The sequence below is a fragment of the Gorilla gorilla genome, chromosome 6 (genome assembly GCF_029281585.2).
Source record: "Gorilla gorilla gorilla isolate KB3781 chromosome 6, NHGRI_mGorGor1-v2.1_pri, whole genome shotgun sequence".
Lineage (NCBI taxonomy): Eukaryota > Metazoa > Chordata > Mammalia > Primates > Hominidae > Gorilla > Gorilla gorilla.
In genome coordinates, this window is record NC_073230.2 from 58746066 (window position 1) to 58769150 (window position 23085).

Below are 23085 nucleotides of genomic sequence, written 5' to 3' on the forward strand. Positions count from 1 at the left end.
CTCAGACCATCTGAGTTCTAGTCCTGAGAACTCCACCAACCTATGCTTCCTTAGCCAAGTGACTAAGTGTACTCTAGAAGGCTTAGTTTTCCTGTCAGTAAAACGGAGGCAATCGCAGCAAGCATTTCCTGTCCTTGTTTCGAGGGCTGATGGAGATGGCGAGTGTGAAATGCACAGCAGGGCCCTGCACAGAGCAAGGGTGAACATACATCGTTATTCCTAACAAGCACCAGCATCTCCTCTTTGCTCTGTCATACAACTTGGTGGCAAAGCTTGTGTTCTTGGCATCTTATGCACACATTTCAGTTTTGTATCCAAGAACTATGTTTCCTTGCACTTATTTGTACCAAGCTCTTCCAAGCTTTGTCTGAAAAGCCTCTTGCCATCACACCATTGCTCTTAGCTCCCAGCCCCAGTTCCCTTTTCCTGATTGTTCTCTGGACCTGTGAATCATTTCACACAAATTGGTCCCAAAATTCTGGCACTTATCAAAAAGCTATACAGAAATATGTCCCTATGCATTGACATTTCTTAGATAGGAAGTTCTATATTTGTGTTTCTTTTTTCTGTCCCAAATAAGGTTAGATTCTTTCAGCTATGTGTAATAGAAAACTTCAACTCAACTTGTTTAAACAATAAGGAATTTATTATCTTGTATGACAAGAGATCTGAAGATAAAAGGGCCTCAGAGTTAGCTAATTCAGAGACTTAATGACATAATCAAAGATCCTTGATTTTGAAACTTGCTTATGGGTACCCTTCAGCCCTGAATGTTGCTACAATTCCACTCTTTCCCATGCACCATTAGGGACACACAAGCAGCTAAATGGTCTCACAATCTCCCAAGACAATTGTGATTCCATCCTCTGGGATGTCTTTGTTTTCATACCCTCCTTCCTGGGACCCTGTTCACAAGTCTATGCATCTGTAGCAATGTATCTGAATTATTAAATTGTTCATCTTGTTGGTTCTATAGTGATCCTTCTGAGGTCATAAGCCACGTCCTATCCGTAGGTAAAATCACTAGTCCCTTGTAAAATACAAAGTGCAGGCCAAGTGCTCCATACATTCTTTTGCTTTTCTTCTCTTTTCTTTTTTTCTTTTGAGATGGATCTCACTCTGCCGCCCAGTCTGGAGTGCAGTGGCGGGATCTCCACTCACTGCAACCTCCACCTCCCAGCTTCAAGTGATTCTCCTGCCTCAGCCTCCCTAGTAGATGGGATTATAGGAGCCCGCCCCCACACCCAGCTAATTTTTGTGTCTGTAGTAGAGACAAGGTTTCACGATGTTGGCCAGGCTGGTCTCAAACTCCTGACCTCAAGTGTTCTGCCCGCCTTGGCCTCCCAAAGTGCTGGGATGACAGGCGTGAGCCTCCATGCCCAACCATAAATTATTTTTTATAGGGTAAAAGGAAGGCAAGCAGATGAGAGAATTTTTGGTGCGCTATGCTTGATGTTTTAGATGGAGCCAGTGGCCCTTTGAGGAGTTAATATGAGTGAGATGCCACACAAACTGGAAACAGCTACAAGAGGGAATCTCTTTGACCAGTGCTTTAGTGTCTCATTCCCTGCACCCTGCCTGGGCTTCCTGGGTGAGCTCCATGGGTCTGGTCTCTTAGTCTAGATGTGGGTGTTGTGAGGCAGAAGGAAGGGGAGCATGGTCCAGAATGCATTGCAGAGTGAATGCTGCCCCTCAGCAGAGAAATGTGGGCAGGGAACTCTCTGTGGAAGGGGCTGGGGGCTTAGTTCAGCAGATATCAGGGATGGATTTGGTCTCTGAGGGTCTCATTTCCATAATAGTCATTATACAAAATTACTCATCTCTGAAGGCACCTAAAAATTCTTCAGATTTCTTTTTTGGTAACATTTTTATTCTTTGTCCTGGGTGGGTGGGGAGGAATGGGAGGATGGGATACAACTGCTCCGTGGAGGAAGTGATGAGGTGGAAGGATCAGGGACCCCCCAACCAGGCATATATGGAGGGGACTCCCTGCTTGTATGTAACTGGACATGTCACATAATCTCTCTGAACCTCAGTTTCCTTCTGTCACAGAGATGGCCACACTCACCTCTTGTATGTTGGGACACTAAGTCATGTCAGGACACTAAGTCATGTCATCAGTGTAAGGTCCCCGGCACATATGGGCCCCCTGTGAACATCAGTTCCTCCCCATCTTTCCTAGCAAGGAGAGTGGACTACTCAAGACTTATAAGCCATAAGTATTGACCCCCTCCCTTGAACCCCAGAGCTCAGGGATCCGGTTCAAGTTTGTGTAATTTACATGGAAGCAAGGGTGAAATATGGACACTGAAACCTTAGTGAGCAGCAGACCCATCAGTGCTGGCCTTAAGGTTCTCATCGTTTGCTGCTGCAGGGTGACTGATCCTAGGAGAAAGGAAGTCACCAGATCACCAACCCCTCTGAGTGATGAGGAATCACTTCCCAGAGCATTGGTCACCAATGCTGAGGGCATTAGAAAACACTCAAGGCTGTTCCCATATCAACGGCGCAGGAAGCAGCCTTCTCTGCAGCCGCCAGGGAGCTTCAGAGCCCGTTCCTGGATGGAAGACGCGTTTCTGCAGCCCTGTTGCAGAACACATCAACAAAGTGCTCCCTTGGCCAATGAGGAATCTAACACCGAGTTTGCACCAAAAGACCATCAGAAAAGTTGTAGCAGCAGAAGCTAACTGGGGAGGCCCTGTGTCCAGTCTACACAGTCTAGGGCCTGTGCTGGCAAAGTGTGGCCAACCCCAGTTTCAGCAAGGCCAGCACGGCTCTGTGAGTCCCAGCCCTCCATGCAGGGGCAACGCTCCAGATGGGGATGGCCCATCTGGAGCCAGGCGGGACTCAGCTCTGCCCTGCGTGTCAAGGCAGCATCTAGAGGAGACAAATAGCTGATGACTGGGTCGTGTCTTCATTAGTGGAGCATGGGCTCAATCACTTTCCAACAGTCAATTTTGTCTTATTCAGAGTTAAAAGAAGCCCTTGAGATGTGGCTGAGGAGCAGCGCCTGTCCCGGAGATGCTGAAGGACATTTGGATGGACTCTCCTGGGACCTTGTGGGATAAGCAAAGGCCTGCACACACTGCTGGACAGCACCCTCCCAGAAGCCTTTCCTGTTGGCGACATCCTCACACAAGCCGATGTTGTCCACAACCTGCACAAGCCGATGGCCCCTCCAGCACCCAGTTTGGGGACAGTTTCAAGGGACTCCCATTCACAAAGGAGGCAACCTATTGCTCATCTGTACATTGGTACTGCCCAGAGTCCGGGTACCTTCCCGAAGCCCCCAGACTCCCTGAGCCAGTGGAGGTGGCTTCTGAGCACTTATATTTGCTAGGCACTGTGTTTGAGCACTTTGCACAATTATACCATTTAATTTTTATGAGACCATGACGAGATATTTGCTATGGTCATCCCATTTTGTGGTTGAGAAAACTGAGGCTATGGGTGGTCCCATGGATGGTCAGACCAACAAATCTCATCCTCCACTTCAGCAGTTCTTAACCCTGGCTGAACATTCAAGTTGCTTGAGAGATTTTTTTAGATACCTGTGCCTGAGTTCCCCCAGAGTCTGGAACCTTGATCTTGGTGGGGCTAGGGGAAGTAAAGGTGATTGAACTTCTGCTGTGTGGTCTGGAGTGGGAAGCCTTGGCTCCTAGAGTGCATTTCCTCCTCAGGGCTGGGTATTCTTGCCTGTTACATGTCCCCTGGGCTCTGGCCACGGTCAATGCCAAAGCCCCAGGGGAGGGTCAGCCCCTTTTGCTGCCTTTTTCTTCAGAGAGCACAGGGATATCGAGGCTGAAGAAAGTCAGCTAGAAGGAAATGCAAACACTCAGTGGGAGAAAGATACGCACTTTTTTTCTCAATCAGTTTTCATGACCATTGCGAATGCAGTTCTGTTTGCTTCAGAAATTTCCATTCTTCCCATATTTTACCCAGTCATTGACTCTCAAATCCAAGTGCACCCTTCATCCTACCATCAGGGTTAATCTATTCAGGACTTGGCTTACTGTTTCATAAAACAAAATGTGTCTACTTTTCCATTACATATTAATATCAGCATAATCGAACTCAACCATCACAGTGTTTAGTCATCTCACTTTTGATCTTTAAATCCCGTTTTGGTTCTTAGATGATGTCAATAAGATGAAATATAAAAGATACATTGCTGAGGTTCTAGTGTCACAAGAAAATGACATTCTGCTATGATTTCACCTTGCGATTTTCCCATGTTTACTCATGACATAGACAAGTGGATCTGAGTACAGATTTTTAGACAAAATGCCATCATTGGAAAGTATGTGAATCCATCCTTACAGCCTATAGCTGACAAAAGGGCTGTGGGCTCTTGCTGACTGTTGGAAGCTGGTGGTCACATATGCACCTCGACCCTGGGGAGTCTTCCCTTATTAGTAGTACAGGAGTTGGGAAATCCTGCAGTTTTCACAGTAGAGTATGTGATGAACAACAAAAAAGAGAGAATAAGAAGAATCATTCTGTGGTAAAGGGTGAAAAGACCTGAACATGGTCCCTGAAAAACCATGTGGCTTGATCTATGAGAAGCTTGTCCGACAGTTTTAATGGTAACGGTAGTCTCAACCTATTCTTGGATGTGGTTTTTGCCTCACATAACAAGATGCCAGGTTTATTCAGGTGCCACTCATGTTCTAGAAAGACCTTTGCATTTTCAGAAGTCAAAACAGAATGACTGGATTGTTACTGAAAGCTTTGGACAGCAAGTAAACCACAACCCAAAGGTCTTACTAACAAATGTTCTCAAACTCCAGCTGCCCAGACAACCTGCCAGCCTGACCTGGGAAGCTCACAGGGAAGCTGCAGCATCTGTGATGCACAGGGTGAGATTTTGGGACGATGAGGAATGTTGAAATATTATAATTGATGAGATTTGGATGACAGGCTCTCTCGCTGCTTCCAGATTGTTTCTGTGAATAATACAATGCTTCCAGCTCCTTCAAAACCAAACTGCCTCTCTTGTGGTTAACAAGGGTGGGATGATGGAAAAGAGAACGTAGCAACTGAACGACAAATTGATGCCAGATTTTAGACTTGATAAAATTCACCTGTCAAGGGAAAAGGAGGAAGAAGCGAAAAATGGAGAGAAGACTTTTTGAGGTAAATCACTATGGATTTGCTATTCATTCTGTAAATAGATGCCAACTTTTAACAGCCTTCCTTCCTTTCTTTCTGCACTCTCCTCCCTTCCCCCCACATCCCCCCACTTCACCTCTTTCGCCCCAATGCTTCCTTTCCCCTTCCCCTCCCTGCCTCCCCTCCGCTTCCCCTTCACAACACATTCATTGAGTGCCAAGTATGTTGGGGGCTCCATACAAGATCTTGAGGGTAAAGTGTTAAAAAAAATTAGACAGACATAGTGCCTGTCTCATGTCACTCATATTGGAGAGATGGAGATAGAGCAAAACCAAGATTTAGGGGACCTGAGTTTTTTTTGTACGTGTGTCACTATACAAGTGAATGTTTGATTTTAGCCCAGATCCCTAACCAACTGGGACTTAGTTTAAAATTTGCTATGAAAAAATAAGAATAAAGAGTTCCCGATCTCTTGTAGGGGGTCATTGCTGCAAGGCATGAAGTGACTTGAAGCGCTATAAGCTAGGATAATTATCTGCAGGTGTAACCTGCTTTGCCAAGATTTGCTTACCTCCTGTGAGTCATGTAGTGTGGGTGGAGAGCGTGGGAGTGGAATGGAGAGCCAGCCTCTACAGAGATCAATTGAACTCCAAGGTTGGAGGAGGGGAGATATGCAATGTAACTGGTACAGTACCTTTTTTACATGTACCTGTGGTGCTTGATTGTGGTTTTACATGAAACTGCCTGACTGAAATGTGTGAAAGGTATAAGCAGCCCTGCCTTTTAGTGTGGAGAAAGGAATTAGCTTTTGGGCTCATTATCCCCTTGAGCAGAACTTTTAGTGACAAATCTAAAAGAAGGTCCCATCCAGATGGCAGTAAGATCGCACAGATACTCTGTGTCTCAGGCTCCAAGTGTCAATCACTAGGCTTAGAGGCCTTGCGATTATTTCCACTCAAACAGTGTTTGCCAAAATGAGGTGCTGGTTCAACTGGGCATGAAGTGATAAGCATGAAAAAATGGTTTTATTTTGATGACTATATACATTAGGAAAGGAGTATCTTGCACATTAACCCCAAGAAATCAATGCTATTAAGTAGGACAGATCTAGGTAAAAGTGAGCGTACTCAAAGAAAAACAGCACGTGATTTATGGCACGTGGAGATATCACTTAGGATGCTTGCCACAAGTCACCAAAAATCCATTTGAAACTGGCTTATTTTATACAATTTTGTAGCTTATGAAACTGAAAATCCAGGAACAGCAGAGGCCGCAGCCACAGGCTGATCTAGAGGCAGTGTGTTCATCAAAGAGGCACCTTTGTCTTGGAGGTTTGCTCAGCCCTGCCTTCCTTGGGCCCCGACCTCTCCACAGATGATTCCCTCCTGGGAGCAGGATGGCTCCCAGGGCTCTGAGGGCCACGGCTTCCGCAGCCTCATCCAGAACTTCCCCCAAATAGAAAACAAAGTCTCTTCTCCTCCAACCCTTCTGACTGGATACTTACAATATGCGATGCATCTGTTGGCTTATGCCTGTGTTTCCAACACTTCTCTAACCTGTGTCTAGGATGATGGCATCACACTCAGGAACGAATCCCTCTGGCCACCCTGGAGTTGAGGTTGGGACCAAGATGGCCAACATTGCCCAGCTGAGAATTGCAGGATCGTGTAAAGCAAGAGGAATGGAGATGGGATGCTGCAGAGAAATCAGCATGTCCACCACAATGGATCCGGAAAATCTGTGAGGTTCTGTCTTGAATGACTCAAGTTTGTGAAATATTTCATGGAAACATGCCCCTACCCCTTCCAAGTCTAGACCTAGGCTGTTCTAACTTTCAGCGTTCTTGTAGAGATGGCTGGCAGTGTGCTACTTGCTATTGCAATTTTGTTGCTCCATGCTTGTTGTTGTGTTTTGTTTCTAAGAAATGGAGGTTTGCTTGGACCAGAGGCCTTGTGTGCTCTTTGTCACATGGTGGATCTGGGCCAGCCTGGGCTGCCAGAGTATCCCCTGGGCTGGGCTCCTTGTTGGCATCCTACATGTGGCTACCTGGATCTCACCTGGACTCCAAAGCACGGGGTGCCAGGCAACCCTCAGTGCTGGCGAGTGAGCTGAGGCCCTCAGCATGGCATAGAGCCATTCTGGTGAGGAACATTGGATCCTGTGTCTAAATCTCTACCTCCAGCCTTTAGCAAATCTCCTTCAACATTACAGCCCAGGCTAGGTCGTGCTCGGAGAATTAGGAGGGCTGTTTTTCCACCTCCACCTCTAAGCCCAGGGAAGAGCAGATTCCACTTCTTGGGCGCAGACTAGGAAGCTTTCGTGCGGTAGGACAGCTGTGTTGGAGGCTCCACTGCCTCATAAATGGTCTTTGACAACAGAGCAGCAAAGACGTGGCTTCTGCAGGGGAGCACACGAGCGCCTGTTTGGTTAAGCTTCTCCCTTAAGATGGAGGAGCTCTTCCTTGTCTGTGTGTTCTCTTTCCACTGGCCACGCCCATCCCCTATGAATGTAATTCAGTGAGAGTAGGCCCCTCTTCATCTTACTCACTGCCGAATCCACAGTGCCTAGAATCGTGTGTGCATAATATTCATTGAATAAATGAATAGCAAATACAGAAGGGAGAGAGCAAGAAATGATCCATTTCTGTATTAATTCGAAATGGGAATATCTCAGAAATAGAAGTGTGATGCCCCATCTCATAATTTGAATATAAAAATGAAAGGTATAACTTCTTTTCTGTAGTCACAGGTGTTTCTACAGAAAGACATGAGGGTTAGACATAGGGGTCTATTTGTGACATAAGGGTTAGATCTTTTGAAGCACAAATATCATGGTAATAGAATGGGGCGTAACACTGAATTTTTAAGATAAAACTTCAAAGAAATTTTAAGCTGTGTCAACCCATGTTGAGTTTGATTTCAGATGATTTCGTATCCTGGGGCTACCCATCCGTTTCTACTTTTTGTGTGGTTTTTATTACTATCAAGATTATACATGCATGTGGTTTGATCTCGTTTAGAAAAAAAAAGTGCAGCTCACTGCCAGCACTCATTTAATCTTACATAAACACACTCTTTGAGGCTGAAGCAAATCTGACTGATTTTCAATGTGAAAGTAAAATATAAAAATTGTTCTTGGAGTTATTTCTAAACAGAACTAACATCAGAATCGTTTGAATCATCAGAATCATCTATTTTGGAAAAATCAGATTCATGAAATGAATGAATCTTTGGCCAACAATTGTTTGAGAATGATCTTAACATCATGCATAGGAATGCTACGTTTTCCAGGATTTGACATTTTCAGCGATCAAGAATTACTATATTTTGTAAATGGAAATACCCACTAAATACAGAATGCTATAAATAGGGTGATGTCTTTTGTTTCCAAAACTTTTGTTTCCAAAGTCGATATGCTAGAGTGATGTGAAATAATAATAAAAGCGAGATATTTTGTGACAAAGTTATTTTGGGGTCAATGCTGCAGCCATAAGCTGCATGAGAATTCTCTGGGCAAATAGAAAAAGGGTTAAAGGGTAAGATATTCATAAGGTCTGCAAGGCTTACTATAAAAAACTCTCATAATCTTACTCTCTCTACTGCTACCATGTCCTCATCCACCAGAGGAAATAACTTTTAACTTCTTTACCAATTCTTTTTATTCTTTTTTTTTTTTTTTTGAGATGGAGTCTTGCTCTGTTGCCCAGGCTGGAGTGCAGTGGCATGATCTCAGCTCACTGCAACCTCCACCTCTCAGGCTCAAGCGATTCTCCTGCCTCAGCCTCCCGAGTAGCTAGGATTACAGGCGTGCACCACCATGCCTGGCTAATTTTTGTATTTTTAGTAGAGACGGGGTTTCACCATGTTGGCCAGCCTGGTCTCAAACTAAACTCCTGACCTCAAGTGATCCGCCTGCCTTGGCTTTCCAAAGTGCTGGGATTATGGGCAAGAGCTACTGCGCCCGTCCTCCAATTCTTTTGATATTTGCATCCACGTCTATAAATAACAGGCATGTATTGCTACTAATGACTTTTCAGTTTTAGGTGTTACCTATTAACTTCCCAAAACAAAAGATGAGGACTTAGTCTCACTCTGGCCTCTACATACATGCATAATTCCTATGTCACTATCTACCCAACAGTTACACCATAATTTTGGTTGGATAAACATTTAGTGCTCTCATTATTATGATTTTATAAATATTATGGATGATTGAGCTATGTAGTATACCATAATTTTCTATTCCTTCAAAGTCTTGTTTTCCTGGAGTTAATAATTTTCCTGTCCTGTTTGCCTTTGGTTTGCTCCAATGTGGATTTGTTGATGGCTAGATTTTTTTTTTTTTGAGACAGTGTCTTCCTCTGTTGCCCAGGCTGGAGTGCAGTGGCACAGTTATGGCTCACTCCAGCCTCAAACTACTAAGCTCAAGTGATTCTCCTGCCTCAGCCTCCCAAGTAGCTGGGACCACAGGCACATGCCATCACGCCTGGCTAATTTTTTTTTTTTTTTTTGTAGAGATGGGGTGGCTACATGGCCCAGGCTGGTCTCAAATCCCTGGCCTCAGGTGATCCTCCCACTTCAGCCTCCCCAAAGTGTTGGAATTACAGGCATGAGCTACTATGCCTGGCTGGCTAGATTTTTTACACAGATTCTATCTTGGGATTTTTCTTTTTCATTATTCTAAGTATTTTCATTCCTACTCCCTTCCCTGTCCCTCCTGCTGCTTCTTTCCTGGTTTAACCCAAAGGTCAGAATACTGTGGCCCCCTATGTGTTTTTGAAAATAAAGTTTTATTGGGGCACCACCATGCTCCTTTACTTGTGTGTTGTCTGTGGATGCTTTCAGTCCACAGTGGTGGAGCTGAATCATTGAGACAGAGGCAATACAGCCACAAAGCCTAACATATTCACCATCTGGTTATTAATGGAAAAATTTTGCCAGATCCTGACTTACTCTATCATTTTGTCAAGCACATCCTCCCAGTTTTCTAGAAAGGTTACAGAGAAAAATATACAGATTTTTTTAAGACATTTTAAACATTTTTAGACATTTAGACTTTTTAAAAAAGCCTAAACTGTTTTTTGTATTTTCACCCATAATTGCCAGTTTGGCTGGATAGAGATTTCTAGGTTGAAAAATAGTTTCTCTCAGAAACTTTGAACAAATATTTTATTGAAGCATTTATAATAAAGTACACTGTAGTAAAGTAAAGTGTAGAACTTGATTTTCCAAACATTCACGCTTGTGTAGCCACGGCCCAAATCAAGATCTAGAACAGTACCAGGACCTCAGAAACCACCCTACCACCCCCTCAAGCCACTACCCTCCCCTTAACCATTGCCTTTATTCTACGTTGCTATAATTCAGTTTCACCTAATATACATTTTTATTAATGAAATCATGTAATACATAATTCTTTGTGTCTATCTTCATTCTCTCAATGAAATATTAGTCATATTTCTCTTAGTTCATTTGGCCTCCTATACCAAATACCTTAGGCTGGATACTTTATAAACAACCAAAATGTATTGCTCACAGTTCTGAAGGCTGAGGAGTCCAAGATCAGGTGCCAGCAGATTCAGTGTCTGGTGAGGGCTTGCTTTCTGCTACAAAGTTTGTTCCTTCTTGCTATATACTCACATGGCAGGAGGGGAAAACACGTCCCCCCTAGGCTTTTTTTTTTTTTATCAGGGCATTGATCCCATTCATGAAGTCTCCACCTCTTAATACTACCACATTAGGAATTAGCTTTCAATTTTTGAATTCGGTGGGGGGACACATTCAAACCACAGCAATATTCATCCATGGTGTTTTGTTGTATTTATTCTTTTCTGTGCTATACATTTCATTGCTTAAATATACCAAACTGTATTTATCCATTCTATTTTTGATGGGCATTTGGGTTGTTTCCAATTTTGAGCTACCATAAACAGTGCTGTTATGGGCATTCTTGTACATGTCTTTTAGTGAATTTGGGGGCATTTTTATTAGGTATAGAACTAACAGAGGAATTTCTGAGTGATAAGGTTGTACTTTTACAGCTTTAATAGATGCTGCCAAATGGTTTTCTGAGCTGATTTTTTTCAATTTATATTTCCATCAGCAATTTATGACAGTTCCAATTGATCTACATTCTTCCAACACTAGATATTGTCCCAGTTTAAAAATTTTTACTTATTCTGATGGTTGTATTTTGTATCTCACCGTTGTATTTTGTGTTTTCCTGCTAATAAATAATGTCCAGGTCCTTAGCCCAGCTGGCTAGGTCTTTTACACAGATTCCATCTTGGGATTTTCCATGGTAGTGATCATTTGGATCCTCTTTTGTGAAGGATCTAGACAAATCTTTTACCCGTTTTGATTAGGTTATGTATCTTTTTTGTCAACTTTGGTGGATTGCAATGATGTATGTGTTGTAAATTGGATGACCATTTATATGTGGATCAGTTTCTGAACTCTACCTTTTCCATTGGTACAGTTTTCTATCTGTGCATTAATATCACAATGCTGTAATTAAGGTAGCTCTGGAAAAGTCTTGTGATCCAGTGGTGTCAATGCTCCAGCTTTATTGTGTTTCTTCCAGGTTGTCTTTGCTTTTTCTAGTCAATTGCATTCCCACCTGAATTTTGGAATCTTATCAATTTCCTTGAAAAAGTGTACTAGGATACCAACCGAGATTTCATTGAACATATAGATTGATTCGAGGATAATCAAATCAAATGGTTTGATGTTCATTTAGTCTTTCAGTCCTCAAAGGTAGAGTTGATCCTCATTATGAATTCTGTATTTCTGAATTCACCTACTTGCTAAAATTTATTTGTGTAACCTCAGAATCAATACTTGTGGCACTTTTGTGGTAACTGTGAACACACATAGTTGTGAAGAATGTATGTTGCCTGACAGGCATGTTCCTGGCTGAGGAAGAACAAGGCCACACCCTGCCTTCTTGTTCCAGCTCTCATATTAGCAGTAAACAAATGTCCTTTTTCATGGTTTGTTCTTTTTTCATTTTTGTGGTTTTTAATGATAATTTTTCTGTTTAAAATGGCCTCCAAGTGTAGTGCTGAGGTGATGTTTAGAATTTCTAAGTGTAAGAATGCTGTAAGAATTCCTAAGTATAAGAAGGCTGTGTTTCTCCATCTGCATTATGAAGAAAAGACCTGTCAGATAAGCTCCATTCAGGCACAAGTTATACTGCCACTGGCTCTGCATTCAATATAAACTGGATTAATGAAATAGATTAAATACTGTGTCTTTAAACAGAAGCACAAGTGAAACAAGGTTATATATTGACCAGTTGACAAATATGCTGTGACCAGAGGCTCACAGGAACCTAACCCTCTTATTTCTCCTAGGAGCGATGGTCATTATTTGCTAATTCAGTGTTAGTGGTGACTTTACAGAATAACTACTGTGAATAATAAGAATTGATTGCATTTCCCTCTAAATTTGTGTGTTTAGTTCCTCTTAGTCATCTTTGGTCTTTTTCTGTGTAGAGGTTTGTACATGTTTTATTAGATTTATTCCTAGGTGGCTGATTTTTTTATACTATTAAAATTTTACTTTCTGTTTGTTTATTGCTAGAATATAGAAAAACCACTTATTTTGTATATTGGTACTATATCCAATGACTTTAATAAATTTATGGATTAATTCTAATAGTTTGTGAATTATTTTGGATTATTCCCATATATCATTACATTATTTGTGAATAATTGCAGTTTAACTTCTTTTCTTCCAGTTCACTTATCTTTTTCTTTTCTTTGCCTTGATCACACTGGCTAGAACCTCTTGTAAAATATATCAAAGGTAAGTGAGGATAGTGGCTGTGGTTGTTAATTTTATGTGTCAACTTGGCTAGTTCACAGTGTACTCTATTTTTTTTTACACAGCACTCTAGATGTTGCTGAGAAGGTTTTTGTTTTGTTTTGTTTTGTTTTGTTTTTTTGAGACAGAGTCTCACTCTGTCACCCAGGCTGGAGTACAGTGGCACAATCTCGGTTCACTGCAACCTACATCTCCTAGGTTCAAGGGATTCTCCTGCCTTAATTTCCCAGCGAATTTTTATATTTTTAGTAGAGATGCGGTTTCACCATGTTGGCCAGGCTGGTCTTGACCTCCTGACCTCAGGTGATCCACCCACCTCAGCCTTCCAAAGTGCTGGGATTACAGGCATGAGCCACTGCGTCTGGCCAGTATTTTTTAAATGTGATTAACATGTAAATCAGTGGACTTTAAGTAAAGCAGTTTGCCCTCCCTAAAAATGGGTGGGCCTCACAGCTGAAGATCTTAATAGAGAAAAGACTGAGATCCTCCAAGACAGATGGAGCCCTGCCACTGGACTGCCTTTGGACTTGAGCTGTAACGTCAACGCTTCCCTGGTCTCCAGCTTGCGGGCCAGCTCTGCAGATTTCAGACTTTCCAGCCTCCACAGTCATGTGGGCTCATTCCTTACAATCTGTCTCTCTCCCTGTATATTTATGTGTGTGTGTGTGTGTGTGTGCACATGCACGTGTGTGTGTGTGTGTATAGAGAGATATGTTTGTATGTGTATATACATTTTATTGATTCTGATTCCCTAGAGAACCATAACACAGTAGATATTCTTATCTCATTCCTTATGTAATGGAGAAAGCTTTCAGTATTTCATGATTAAATATGTTGTTTACTGTAGGTTTTTTCTCTCCTCTTTTTGGTAGGTAGGTACTTGTTATCAGATTTACAAAGCTCTTTTTATCCTAGTTTGCTGATTTTTTAAAGCTAATTATTAATAGGTCTTGAATATTAGCCAATGCTTTTGTTTATTATCAGTCGTGATGTTTATATATTTTTCTCATATGCCCTGTTAATGTGGTAAGTTATGATTGATTTTTAAATGTGAAACCAAGTTTTTATTCCCAGAAACTTACTCATGATATATTAGTCTTTTAAATATATTGGCAGCTTTGATATTTGCTACTTTGTTTACAAAGGGGATTGGCCATTTTTGTAATGCTCTGGTCTGGATTTGTTATCAAGATTACCCTGGACTCAGAAAAGGAGTTATTAATTATTCACTCCTCTTCTAGGCTCTGGAAGAAATTATAAATATATTGTTCATATTTCTTCTTATGTAAAACCTGCAGAATCTTAATTCCAGTATACCTTTTACATAGAGATATTAATGATTTGTTTTTTCTCGATCAGTGTTGCTAGGAGGTTATGAATTGTATTAGTCTTATTGGCAAATATTTTGACTTTCTTGATTTTCTCTGTTATATGCATTTTCCCGCCTATTCTCTTAGTACTTGCTTTTATCGGTACTGGCTCCTTCCACTTTGAGTTTAATTTGCTTTTCTTTTTCAAGCATCTTGAGATAGATGTTAGATCACTGATTATCAATCTGACTTATTTTTAACAACTTGTTCTTTTTATAGCATTTAAGATTATCAGTGTCCCTTTAAATCTATGTTAGCAGTATCCCACCGGTTTTGATGTATTATATTTTTGTTATTATTTAGTTCAATATATTTTCTAATTTTTCATTTTGATTTCTTCTCTGATCCATGGGTTATAAAGAAGTATTGCTTTCTTGCAAAATGTTTGGGTATTTTCCTGGTTATCTTTCTACTTTTTACTTCTAGCTTAATTCTAATGCAGTAGAGAATCTGCACTGTATGACTTTAATCCTCTAAGACCTGGTGTATGGTTATTTTAGTTAATGTTCTATGTGTCCTTGAAAAGAATGTGTATTTTGCAATTTGGAGCTATGGTGCTCCATATATGTCAAATAGATCAAGTTTCTCAAATAGATCAAGTGTTAAGAGCTTCTGTGCCCTTACTGATTGTTGGCTTGTTCTATCCAGTCACAGAGAAGATTTGTAAAAGTCTTTAATTGTGATTGTGAATTTGCTGATTTGTTCTTTTAGCTGTGGTAATTTTTCAAAATATATTTTGATGCTATTAAATGCATGCAAATTTAGAATTGTTCTACACTTTTAGTGTCCTCTTTAATTTCTTAATGTGTATTAACTGAAAGTCTGCCTTGTATGAAATTGGTATAGGGTTTGTACAATATACCCTTTTTATCATTTTACTTTGAACATTTCTGTGTCCTTATTGTTTAAGGTATGTCTCTGAGTACCATTATAAGATATTTAAAAATCCAGTCTGACAATCTTATTATTTAATGAGTAGCATTTTTTCCATTTATACTTCATGTAATTACTAATATCTTTAGATTTAATCTACCGTCTTCCTATTTTTTGTCTTATCTGTACTTTCTACCTTTTATTTTTCTTTCTTTTGTATTAATCATGTACATTTTATTTATTTTTTCCTCTCTTATTTTGAATACTCCTATGAATTCTATTAGTCTTCTTTTAGTTGTTTTCATAGATTACAATATGCATATTTGATTCTACCTTAAGTTAGTGCTTTTAGCAATTCTGGCAAAAATATAAGAATCTTATAAACCTTCAATCCAATGCTTCTTTTACCTTTTTTGATATTTATCAGATATTTTAATTTTACTTAGTATATTACTAGTCTTACTAAAATCTTTAATATTCATTTGTACTTACCAGCATAGTTACCATCTCTGGCGGTGGTGTTTTCTTCCTGTGTCACTGTGCTTCCATGGAGATCATTTTCCATCTGCATGAACGTCTCCTTTTAGTATTTCCTGGAGTGTACATGGTTTCACTAGGTTTAGAATTGTTGGTAGGATTATTTTATTTTCCCAACATTTGTAAAGATTTTATTTTCTGGTTTCCATAGTTTCTGTTAAAAATTCAGCTATCAGGTTTTTTTGGTCATTTTTTTTGAAAGTAAGTAAGAAGTTTATTTCTCTCTGGCTGAATAGAAGATTTGTTTTTCTTTCTTTCTTTTTGTTTCTTTCTTTTTTTTCTTTCTTTTTTTTTTTTTTTTTTTGAGACAGGGTTTCACTCTGTTGTCCAGGCTGATCTTGAACTCCTGAGCTCAAGCAATTCTTTCACCTTGGCTTCCCAAAGTGCTGGGATTATAGGTGTGGAGCCACCATGCCCAGCCTGTTTTTTTCTTTTTAAGAATTATTTTTCCTTTGCAAGATTTTCTCTGTAACTACAATGTATGTGTGTGTGTGTGCATGTGTGCTTTGTATTTATCCTGTTTGAGCTTTTCAAAATTCTTAATTCTGTGTCTTGATGTCCTTTGTCAATTTTGGAAAATTTTTGACCAATTATGCTTTAAACAAGTGTTCTAACCCTATCTTTCCCTCCTGTCCTTATGGGATTTCAATTATACATCCATTGGACCTGTTCATCTTGTGCTACACATCTTGTGTGTAATTTGTACCCTGGGGTTTTCTTCTGCATGCCCCAGTCTGAAAACTTCTACTAATCTAACATATTTCAGTAATGTTCTCTTTTGTGTCTAGTATGATATTTAAACCTATCTACTGAATTGTTTTTTTCATTTTTTGTACTTTTTTATTTTAGAATTTTCATTTGATTTTGGTAATTTTTCTGCTAAAACCAGTTTCATCTATTTTTATAATCATAACTATTGTTATTTTTAATTGCATGAATGACATGTAATTAAAAATAATTACATCTCAGGTCTGTTTCTGGTAATTTTTGATTGAATAGTGGACACTGTGTACAAAGAATCGTTGAGGCTCTGGAAGCTGTTATCCTTTTCTAAGGACAATTTAATTTCTTCTGGCTGGCAGATAATATATGAGCAGATCACTGTGAAACAGGCTGGTCTGTCCATATTGCCCTTACTTCTAAAGTGTAGCTCTTCTTGGATTTTGTTGAAATCCTAGAGTGTCTACCAGTGTTCTTCCTTCTTAGCAGGCCCTGAAATCTGATTTTTTTTCTCCGCAGCACTATGAGACCTCCAACTTCTCTGCACAGATTTAGAAGCCATTATTCTGGTTTGATCTGTCTTACCCCTAGAATATACAGCTTAGGAGTTGGCAAATGCCTTTAGAGGAGATTTCATACAGAGTATCTTAGCTCATTTTTAAAAATAAAAATATATCCTTTTTTCTAGCAAATTGCTACCTAAAGTCTGGGCTTCTTATTAGCCTTCAACTCCGATTTTTTTCTTCCCTGTTCAGTGGGTCTGCAGCAAGCTCTAGGACACAGTTTTGGGTTCAACCTCTTTGCCCTGAGCTGCGATGAGAAAACTGTAGCAAATAAGTCTTACCTCAATCTTTTTCTCTTCTTACAAAGATCTTGATTTTTCAAATCCTGATTCCTGTTGTTATTCTCTAGTGCTTTCCATAGTTGACTTTTTAAAACAATTTTTTTATTTTAGTAGTTTTGGGGTGCAGGTGGTTTCTGGTTACGTGCATAATTTCTTTAGTAGTGATTTCTGAGATTTTGGTATGCCCATCACCTGAGCAATGTACACTGTACCCAATATGTAGTCTTTTATCCCTTGCCCCACCCCAACCTTCCCCTTCCAAGTCCCCCAAGTCCATTATGTCATTCTGATGCCTTTGCATCCTCATAGCTTAGCTCCCACTTATAAATGAGAACAATGAGAAAACATAATATTTGGTTTTCCATTCTTGAGTTACTTCACTTAGAATAATGGCCTCCAGCTTCATCCAAGTTGCTGCAAAAGACATTATTTCATCCCATTTTATGGCTGAGTAGTATTCCATGGCATATACATACCACATTTTCTTTATCCACTCATTGGTTGATGGGCACTTAGGTTGGTTTCATATTTTGCAATTGTGAATTGAGCTACTATAAAGATGCATGTGCATATGTCTTTTTTAAACAATGACTTCTTTTTCTGTGGATAGATACCCAGTAATGGGATTGCTGGATTGAATGGTAGTTCTACTTTTAAGTTCTTTAAGAAATCTCCATATCCACAATTGACTTTGTATTTGATAGTTATTCTTGGTGAGATAGTTTTAATCCAAGTATTACTCATTATAAATAGGAGGGTAATTCTAGTGAATTTTGAGAAATTTGACCTTTTAGTCCTTGGTGTTGCCGTTAAGGAGTCAGTGTCATTTTTATTCTTTGCCCTTTGTAAGAAATGTATTTAGTTTATAGTGCTTTCCATGTTTCTGTATCTTACTGGTATTATGTCTACTGGTTCTTGAGAGTAGAATGATAAAATCTCCAACATGACTGAATTTGACTGTTTCTCCCATAAGTTCTGTTATTATTTTGCTTCATGTATTTTGAAACTCTATTATTAGGTGCATATATTTAAGAATTCAATGACTTGATGAATTGACCCCTCATCATTATGTAATGTCCCTGCTTGCCTCCTCATACTATGTCTAGTTTTAAAATCTATCTTGTGAATGTAAATATAGTTACTCTAGCTTTCTTATGGTCGGTGTTTGCACGGCATTTCCTTTACCATCTTTTTTGCTTTTAACATACTGTATCTTTATATTTAAGTATGGTTTTTGTAGGTAATATAACTTACATCTTGATTTTTTCAGGCTTTTTAAAGATATATAACAGATAAGTAAAATGTTATTTATTTATGGTGTACAATGTGATGTTTTAAAAATATATATACATTGTGAGATACTTAAGTCAAGACAATTAACATAATATCTGGATTTTTCATCAAATCTGATGATCTCGGACTTTTTGCAAACACAAATTATTGGGCTGTTCTCTAGACCTACTGAACTGGAAATGTCAAGTGATTTTAGTTTATACTAATGTTTGAGAACCACTGATTAAGGGTTACATGTACTTAACTTATCACAGTCTACCTTTAAATAATATTATGCCACTGCATGTATGATGTAAGAATTACGGCAGTATAATCTATTTCCTTCTTTCTGTTTTTTATGTTGTTATACGTTTTACTTCTACTAACTATAAATCCCAAGAGATATTGCCATAAGTTCTGCTTTAAATGGTTAACTTTCCAAAAAATTTTTTAAAGAAGAAAAGTGAAATGAGAAAAAATTTCTAGCACCCTTTCCTTCTTTGTGTACTATATTTTCTTCTAGTATCATTTTTACTCGATCTGAGGATCTTCTTTTAAAAGCTGTTTATTTCTGCTGGTAAAGAAATTCAGGTTTTGTTTGTCTACAGACGATCTTGTTCAATTTCAATTTTGAAATATATTTTCACTGAGTATAGCTTTGGTAGATTGATAGGTTGGTAGATTTTTTTTCTTCTTTAAACATTTTAATGGTAACATTTATTATCTTTTGACTTGCATTAGTTTCTGACAAGGAATCTGTAAATTTTTATTTTTTTCTCTGTATATTTTTTTTTCTGGGTGCTTTTAGGGTTTTTATTTCAATGATTTCATCAATTTAATTATAATTTACTTTGATTTTGTGTCTATGTGGTTTTTTTTTTAAACCTAGCTTTGGGTTGATAGAACTTCTTGGATCTATGGTGGATAGTTTTCATCAAATTTGGTAATGTTTTGGCCATGATTTCTTTCACTAATTTTTATGTTCCTTTCTTTCTCTTCTCAGTTTCTAGAACTCCAACAGCACAGCTGTTAGAACATTTGCTGTTGTTCTACAGGCCACAGAAGCTTTTCTTCTCCTTCTTCCCCTCCTCCTCCTCTGTCTTCCCTGTTTTTTCCTTTTTACTCTCTGCCTTAGTTTCAATCCTTTCTATTGCTATGACTTCAGGCTTATTGATCTTTATTTCCTTTTTTTTCTTTTTCACTTATGTAATATAAGCTGCAAAATAGTGGTGAACTATACTAAGGGGTATAGCCCTCTGCTGAGTGTGGTCTTTTCTTTATTTTCCAAAACAGCCCACGTAGGTAAAGGTTATTTTAAAAACTTCCACCCCACAAAAAGTAACTTTTGATAGGTCTTTGTTTCTTTAGGGTTTAATTTGCTTTTAATTTTTAAAATCTTAGTGATTTTTGTACTCCATATTTTGTAGTTTTTTCCTTTTAGCTGTTCCATTTGGGTCTTTCTTATATCTTCTATTTCTTTCCTAATTATGTTCATGTTTTCCTTTAAATCTTTGAGTATATTTTTAAAAATTATAATAGCTGTTTCAGGGTTTTTGTTTGCTAATTTCATATTTTTTGGTTATTTCTGGTTCTGTTTCTACTGACTGATTCTAGTACATGTACTTTTGCTACTTCATATGTCCAGTAATTTTTTAACTGAATTCTGCCACCACTTTTAAGTCAGGAACCTTTTAGAGTCACTCCTGAATGTCCATATATTTCTCAAGATCTGGCTACTCTGGCTGATGGGAACTGAGCACTGTATGTGTTCTGGAAATCTTCTGGCTTGTAGCTCCCTAGTTGTTTCCTCAGTTGTTTTTCTTTGCCTGGCCTCCAGAAATTTCATTTATGTGTGCCTGAATTTTTATTGATACAACAAATTAGGGGGATGTTTGACCTCCACAAAAGTGGACTCTGTCTGTTTAGCTCCCCTCTTCCTGGTACTTTGCTCTGAAAATTCTAGCTACTTTGACTTCCCTGAACTTTAATCTGTTTCTTCTACTCAGCAAGATTGCCAAGCTGTTTTATTTTCCTCCCTGTGCCACAGTCTGAAAATATCCACCATGCAGAAAACCAAGGTTATTATAAGAATTTACCTTCCTTCTTCTCCTCCCAACTATCATAGGTGCTGCTTATTGACCAATATCCACAAAATTGTTTCATACATTTTGTCCAGTTTTCTAGTTGTTTATCATGGGAGGGTAAACAGGCATTCCTCAGGTGATGGAGTGGAAATCATACTGTTTGTGCTTATACTATTTGTTAACATGATTCCGATTCTGTAAAAACCTGCCATTAATGTGTTCCCAAGTGACTTAAGAAAGAAAATCTGCTCTAGGGTCATATCCTTCTAGGTTTAAATTTACTGTCAGAGTTAGACTGCATCTTTAACTTGGGATTTAAGAAATAATTCTAAGGTTCACTCTGATTGGGTAGGCTCAGGTCATGGACTTATCTCTAAAGTCATCACTGTGCTACAGGACTGCAATACTTTGATTAACTTAGGGTTGGTCACATGCTGCACTCCTAGTGCGGACTTTCTAGAGTGCGGGGATGGAAGTGGAGCAGGAGAGGAACTCAAAATTAAAATTAAAATATTATGATTAGAAGGGGAAGAGATGCTGGGGAGGCAAATGACCAGTATCCACTGCCAGTGTTGAAGGGTGATCCAGGCAGCTCTTGACCAGCTGAATGAGAATTACCATGGAGTTTCCCATATCTTCTGGAAGCCTCAGTTTTCTCATCTGAAAAATAATGGGAACATTGTGCAGATTTCTAGGGTCTCAAACTCTTTCATGTTTCATGGGTGACATCCTTGTTCAGAACCCTCCTGCAGCTTTCTTCTTTGTTCTTGAGATTAAGACATGGCCCACAGGGTCCTGCATGTCATGAACATTCCCACTTCTACAAAAAAGCAGTCTGAAATTTGTTCAAAGGGTCGCCTTCTCCCTGTTCATTGCTCTTTAGTCATTACGGCTATCTCACAGAGCCTTCAGAGGCATTAAAGCCTCCCACTTCAGTGTCTCACAAGTGCTTCTCCTGTGTGCAGAACACCCCTCCTATACTTCTCCACCTGCCTAACAAAAGTCAGGTTTCACCTTATGTGTCATTTGTTCAAGAAATCTTTTTCAAAAACTCAGTCCTGGCCATAAGATCCTCTTAAGGAGCTATAATTGCCTTCTAACTTATTTATTCATTAATTTTTGATGCTGCCAGGTTTAATATTGCACATGTGCTAGACTGGAAGCTCCATGAGGGAAAGAATGTGTGTGTTTTGTTCACTAGCGTAACCACGGCCTTAGAGAGTACATTGCACATACAGGATGCTCGGTGACTATCTCTCCTCTGAATGATTATGAAGCAGCAAACTTGCAGTACGGTGCCATCACTAAGTGCACAGGCTGCTGGCTCAAATTCCAGCAGTGCTATTTAATAGCTGTGTAACTTGGGTAAATTACTTAATCCCTCTGTGCTTTGTTTCCTCATCTATAAAAGGGGGATCATCAGAATATCTATCTGTTTGTGTGCTGTGGGTATCTAAGGGTTGAGAACAGTGCCTGCATCCCGTGTGCTGTCAGCTGGTGTAGTCCGTTGCAGGTACTTGTTCAACATGAACAATGAGGCTGGAAGTAACCCATGCAACTTCCAGTATCTCACAGCTCCAGCTTTCCATTTCATATCAGTGAGGCCACACTTCAGTGTTTCAGTAATGACTCGTGGCAGGTCCCTGTACTCAACAGTGATCTAAGTGGGTCTAAAACCTCATGTCCCAGACTTTCATCCAACCCTTATGTTCATCTTTTCACTTACCACGTGTCAACACTGAGCCCCATGACAAACTGGAATGAGCATGTCCTCACCTTCAGGTTGCAGTGGTGGACAGGGCAGGGACACAGGCCCTTCTTGTCCATCTACTTGTGGCTAAAGTGAGCAGATGAAGCCCAGGGTTTTCAGGGATACCTGGGGCCCAGGCTCAGTGGCCACCTTACTTTAGCGCTGGCAAAAAGCCTCCTCTACCATTGTTTAACGATTAAAAATACTTGGGTTCAGAGGCTTTTCCAATGTGCTAGATAGCAAGGGTATAATTAGACATTTCCCAGCTACACGTAGCCACTTTAATTTTGATGCTGTCTTCATCCTCTCACACATGCTCAGTAACCTGAAAAATTTAGGCTTTCTCATCTCCTTTTCTAATTATTAGGGAGCATTATCATGGTTTGACAGGAATATCTGATTTTATGCATCTTGTCTCTAACAACTGCCAAAAGTTTCTAGTTCACATTCAATTGTAGGCTTCAAAGCCAGGTTTTGATAATACAGGCATTCCATCACATTTGCCTTAAGATTCACGGCACAGCTCAGGCCAGGGTTTGGTAGTGATTGTTAATATAAATCCACTTTGGAGATAGATGCAAGTACAAATTACAGAATGTCAGGGTGCAATTTGATTTTGAATGCTTTTTTTTTGCTATTATAAATAATGAAGGATGCTGAAGATGGTTCAGCATATTCTATTGGATATAATTAAAAT

General features: G+C 39.4%; 1 non-coding gene across 1 annotated transcript; it reads right to left on the reverse strand.

The window, feature by feature from the left end:
* Nucleotides 1-19762: 19762 nt before the first annotated feature.
* Nucleotides 19763-19906, reverse strand: LOC115935478 (small nucleolar RNA SNORA4). The gene has a single exon (XR_004071103.1). It is a non-coding gene; the product is annotated as a small nucleolar RNA SNORA4 (small nucleolar RNA).
* Between the last annotated feature and the right edge of the window lie 3179 nt (nt 19907-23085).